Below are 6284 nucleotides of genomic sequence, written 5' to 3'. Positions count from 1 at the left end.
GCTTTTGATGGGAAGAGCTGCAGGCACTTACAGCAGGCAGGGGCAAACTGTTGGTGGGCATCCTTGGAGATTTTACCAGACTTTCCCTCTCAGACCTCTTGGGAAGCAGAAGGTGAGAAAGGGCACCAGAATACAGACCCAAGGGGTAACGAGGTTTCTTTCTTTCCATGACACATGAAACCTGGGCTTTCACTGGGACCTTGCTTTTTAAAGTTGCTCTATCCTTCATCTTACAAGGGAGCACACGATGCCTGCATATTCATTGAGCATCTGTGGAAGACATAAGAAATTGATAAGGTGTTGCCTCTGGGAAGGGAAACTGGAGGGCTAGCAAGCAAGGCTTGGAGAGAGATTCATTATTCATTTTATATACTTTTTGAAGTTTATAACCTGAACTTTTATTACTTGGTCAAACATATATAGTTTAGAATTGACCTAACCCAGCTCACTCAGTACCAGGAGTCAAAGGCAGTACTCAAACCCAGATCTGCAACCGTGAGCCTGAGCTCGTTCCCAGCCTCATGAAAGGTGACGTAAATCCGCTGTTTTAACCTCAATCGATACACTTGGGCAGTGCTGGGACTTAAAAAGGCAGCTGAAATCTAAGGGAAGACACAGATGTTAGCACCTGTGGCACAGAAATGACAGTCTCAGGGGCCTGCTGGGATTTGAGCTGCTTTCAAAAGGCAGCAAAATCTCTAAGATTGGAGCACGGTGACATGCCTCAGAGAGATGCCCTGAGCTAATGGAATAGACACAGTCCCTGAGACACAATGATCTGGGGCCCTTTAGCTACAGCTGTGACCTTGGAGAGGTCACCCAGCCTCTCTGAGCCTCAATTCTTTCACTGGAAAAATGAGGAAGATGATATCGCCTATCCTGTGGGTCGGCATTGTCTTAAGTCTAGCAAAATCGGCAAAGGTGAGGTGGCAGGTGGCAGGAAGCCCTTGGAATCTCCAGCCAGCTTGCTGAGGGACTGTGGCAGGTGACCAGCTCTTTCTGGGCCATGGCAGAACACAGAACACAAAGAGATCAGCTCTTTCTGTGGACTCTAGAGTGTGTGGTAGAGTGTGTAGCCTGGGGCAGCCCTTTCGCTCTTCCTAACCTGTGGAGTGGGCTGGACACGCTGCTCTCGGTCCCTCCCAACCCTAAGGTTCCAGGATTCAGGGCTCCCCTGGGCTGAGTATTCAAATGTGAGCGACTGTTACGCACCCCGGTGTTGTCCTCACCGGCATGCCCAGTGAGAGGAGAGGCGACGGCCCCAGAGGGGGGTCGGGGGGCGGCTCCAGAGCTGGGAGGGGTGTCCGGCACATCCATCTCTTCCGTCACCCGCCCCCTCCCCTCTTCCCACTGGAGACTGTGCCTGCCTCCTCTGCATCTGTTTCAAGAATGTTGGTAACGACATTTTTAACACTGAACCCGGCTCCAAAACACCTCAAAGCAGAAAAATTCCAGGCTAAAGTAATTTGCCAGCCTGGCAGGAAGCTGCCTCCTGGGCAGATGTGGGAAGGCAGTTCAGACTCAGAGGTGGGTCCACAGTCTCTCCAACACACGTGGGGCCCCGACCCTGATCTCCCTGCCTCTGGCCCAGTCCTACCGCCCCTCCCTTCCAAATCTTTTCTCCGGCTTCCAGCCAGTGTGGGGCGGTGTGCTCCTGTTGGCTTAACCCTCCCCTCCCTCTGCTTCCTTCTGGATCCCAGGCTCCCAGACCACCCTTTCCTCCCCAGCTCGAGCTTTCTGCTCTGAGTCGTGATAATAATGCTCTTGACTGGTTAGAAAACAGCTTCCCTGCCCCTAGGCGCTGCTGCCTCCTCTCCACAGCCCTGCAAGGTGAGTGTTACTCCGCTTCCCATTTCACAGCAGCGGGAACAGAGACCTAAAGAAGTCACATCACTTGTCCCAGGTCATAGAGCCATGAGTCCAGCACCGGCCAACAGCAAACATCTTTGTCCCAAAGCCCAGCTCTGGCTCCTTGAGCGCCACAGGCCATGGGACCCCCTGCTTCACTCGTGGGGCCGGATTAGAAGCACAGGACACACGTGTGGCTCCCTCATGGATGGCAAAGTCCTCAAGAATGAGGACCAGGCCTTACTTATTTTCTCCTCCCCAAGGCCAGGCAAGGATTGGACACTCAGAAAACGCTGGTTGAAAGGACCTTCCGGCGTGGTCAGAAGGGACGAGGGCAGGGAAACTGCTTGACATCCCAGGGGCTGGCACAGGCACTGCTGAGGCCCGGCCCACCTTGCGGGCAGCCATCCTGTACAGGGCCGTCGTCCCTGAGCCCAGAGGAGAATGAAAAGCCAGGTGTGCTCTGGGCTAGCTTTCTGGCTCCAGCAGGCAGCTGGTGACTGTTTGTTTTTCCAACAACATCTCTGTGAAAACACAGGCTTCCTGACGTCTGTTTAGCGATGTCACGGTGGGCCCTTTGCCTTCGTCCCCACGTACTGTCTTCCTCCTCCCCTCCCGCCTACTCTAACCGCCAGGTAATTGGAAAAAGATGTAGAGCATCTTAAAACATCCGATGAAGTGGGGTAGAAGTCACTCCTGTGTCATGGAAAATACGAGTTTTCCAAAGACCGTTTGCTGGTTTCCTGCTCCCTTCCCTCCCCGCTCCTCCCCTGCCTGGTCTCTGTGCTGAGCTCAGAGCGTTTGGAGGGAGATGGGTGCTGCGTGGGCAGTGGTGATCTGACTCAAATGGGTGGAGGAGGACATCCCTCTGCGGCGGAACCCCAACCAGAACACGAACGGTAGGTGTATTAATAGAAATGGCGCATTTTGTAACTGCGGAGGCTCCGTTAACAGATTGTGCCTAAGCCCTGGCTGGCAGCCTGTGTCTGCACTCAGCGCCTCGTGCTCCAGTTATTTGTGCTTGGAGTCAGATAGCTCTCCTGTTCAAGGACCTGCTCTGCCATCTCATGGCTGTGGGACCTCAAGCAAGTCCCTTAACCTCTCTGAGCGGCAGACTCCTCCTCTGTAAAGCGTCAGGAGCAACGATTACCTCCCATTCTCTAAGTATGGCCATCGGGGTCAAGTGAAATGTGGAAAGAGCAGGTGGCTATTCTTCATAAGCTCTACAACTTTAGATATGACACGTCTTACCTCTCTGTCGTGTAGCCCATCTTCCAAACTAATTTTCACTTGCTGTCTCCCATTAATTCTCCAGTTCTGCTCATTATTCTCCTCCCGCCCCCCTGAGTATATCCTACTCGATTTTTCAACCTCTGGGCCTTGGCTGGTTGACAAGAGGTGAGACATAGCAATGCCTCAGAAATTCATCACAGTTCAGAGCAAGAAGGTCCAAGTTAAAATGCCAGCTCCACCTATCAGAGGCTGCGAGTCCTCGAGCGACTTACTTCCCCTTGGTTTCCCCATCTGAAAAATGGACGAGTAACAGTTCTTAACCCATAGCAGAGCTTTGAGAAGGGCATTCGCAAATTCACACAGAGGGCTGACAGTACTGCCTGGCAGGTGGTGTGGGCTCTTGGCTTCGATTGTATTGATCAGGAGAATGGGTACAGAAGGACACCCGAAAAAGCACAGAGATGCCACGCAGCGGCATGGGGAAAGGGCTGAGGGGTGAAGGTCACGGAGGAGATGGAAAGGGAGAATAAGGGGAGAAAGGATGAGAAAAACCAGCAGACAGAGTTTTGAGGTGGTGTTTAGAGCAAGTTAGAGGGGAAAGAGGCTGGGAACAGCAGGATGCGAGACTATGTGAAATGAGAGAGAGGTCGCTTTTGTTAAAGCTCAGTGAATATTGATTGATTACGTGCACGATACGGTCCTTGCTATTGAAAGTTTATAATCTAGGCAGGAAGGCAGAGCAAACACATGAAGAGTGAAGCTGCCGTGCCGGCGGGAAGTGGTTTGCTCTAACACTGTATGTGATTGCTCAAGGTAGGACGTGATCGAATGTGAAATCGTCGATACGGGAAATAGGAAAGGATTCAGAGGAGGGCAAGGCCTCTGCGAGACCCAGCAGTAGCCACCGCGCATGGAGAAGTGAGTCCGGAAAATGGTTAGCACTCGGCTGTCTGCTTTTTGCACCACAAACCTTGCTCTTGGATTTATTTTCGTTTTGTCGAAAGTGACTGTGGATCTAGGCTCTGGTGTGTTTATAGATGTCTTTATTTTCTCTTTTCTTATAAATGATTTTTGGCCAGGCATAGGATTCTAAGTTCCAAACACCTTCTCACAGAACTTAAAAGTGATCGTTCCATGGTCTTTCGGCCTTCAGTGTTGCCGTTGCAATTTCTGGTCTTACCAAAATTCCTTTCTTTTCAGGAAACCTGCTTTTTATCTTTGAAAGCTTTTCAGACTTTCTCTTACCCTAGGCATCGTGCAAATTTCATCAGGATGAGTTGTTCTTCTTTTATAACCCATTCGATCTACAGATTTATGGTTTGTTTTATTTTTAGCCAGGGAAGATTTTCTTCTACTATTTCTTGGATTATTTCTTCCTTTGAATTATTTCTGTTCTTTTAGACAGGTACTGAGATCTCTGGATCTATCATCCATGTCACTTAAATTTTCTTTCATTTTTTCCATATTCTCCTAACTCTTTATCTATGCTCATTATGTCAGCCACTCTGTCTACCCATGTTCTTTTCCATAATTGTCTGTTTCTCAGACTTAGTTAGGGTTCTCTAAATAAGCAAACCCTTAAAGAATGATTTGAGTTCATGAGGCTTATTTGGGAGATGATGCCGGGAAGTACCTGCAGGGGAGTGAGGAAGCAAGATGGGGGAGGGAAGGCAGCTCGTGAAGGGTGCATTATTGAGTCCGTTACCACAGTTAGTCATGCTGCGCCCCCTGGGAACCAGTGTCGAACACATATCTCGGAGTTATGCCACTGCAGGGTGAGGGAGCTGGAGCATTTATAGCAGGTCCCATGGGTCATTGGTTGAGGGCTGCTTCTAGTATAAGGGGTGTAAATGCCTCAGCACTTCAAGCAGGCCACACGTTTGGGAATCAGGACTTGAAGCCACAAGGGGACACAAAAACAAAAACAAAAAGGCAAAGAAATGCAAGTACTGGTAGCTGGGATCAGTTCACTGAGGACCGAAGAGGGAAAGATGAGGGGACATGGGCAGGGCATGTGCTATGTCTTGTTTCATGGGTGCATTATTCCTCTCGTATCCCTCTGAGGACACTGAACAACTTTCATTAAACTTCCTTCATTTCTTTAAATGTTAGTTCATCTTCTGTAGAGCTTGGTGCTTCTCTCTAATGGTTTTCTTTTACTGATTTGAAGGAAATTTGTTGCATGACTGGGCCAATGGTGGAGAAGAGAAAAAGTGTGGTAGTGTATTCTAGAAATTGTCTTATGGGAGTAGAGGGCCTCAGATTATTCCTGGGTTCTACTAGCTGCTTGGGGCACTACCCTGTCTCTTGCTTTTCCCACCCAAGTCTTAGACATGTTGCTGTGGTCTGGGGCCAAGTGCCTTTGCTTCCTGCTGCTTGGCAAAGCAGGCAAAGGAAAGGGGTCAGCATGCCTGTTATTCTAGAAGCCAGTTCTTAAACAACCACCCTGATAATGACCCCAAGACTGAGCCTCTGATTTGGAAAACTCCCACTATTCACAGCCTCCCCCTTCTGCATGTGTGTTGGGCTGTGGTTCCTCCAACAAGCTCATTCTATATGCTTTCTGTCCTGAGATTCCTCAACATTAGTTGTCCACTAAAGCCACTCAGTTCTCCAACTCTATTTTGAATCTATTTTTTAAAAAATATTTCTTTCCGTCCTGGCTAGAGATTGAAGATGAAGGGAGTAGTAAAAGCACGTGCCCAGTCTACCATCTTGATTCAACACTCAAGAATGATAACTGAAAGAAGCGTTGCTGAGTATTATAGAATTAACCGCCCCCACCACCGTCCACCCTCGATATTTTATCAAGAGCCCACAGTAAGGATTTGAATATCAGATGGTGTTTCCTTTTAATATGACATCTTGATGGGTTGTGTTGAGGCAGGTTGTGTTTTCCATCAATGGCTGAAACAATATCTGCTGTCCATACCTTTTATGTCACCTAACCCTCCTTTCATTGAGTGGTAGGGTCTTTGTCTTCTCACCTTGATCTGGGGCAGACATTTGTGACTACCCGATGGCAGAACTCACTATGTAACTTCTGAGGCTGGATTATAAAAATGCCATGCACTTCTACCTTGCTCTGTTGGGATACTCACGCTTGAAACCCAGCCGCCATGCAATCAGGAAGACCACATTAGCCCATGTGAAGAGATATATGGAGAGGCCATGTATAGCCCAGCTGACATCCCAGCCGACAG

Source organism: Pteropus vampyrus, unplaced genomic scaffold (assembly GCF_000151845.1).
Source record: "Pteropus vampyrus isolate Shadow unplaced genomic scaffold, Pvam_2.0 Scaffold16, whole genome shotgun sequence".
Taxonomy (NCBI): domain Eukaryota; kingdom Metazoa; phylum Chordata; class Mammalia; order Chiroptera; family Pteropodidae; genus Pteropus; species Pteropus vampyrus.
This window is presented reverse-complemented; position numbering follows the sequence as displayed.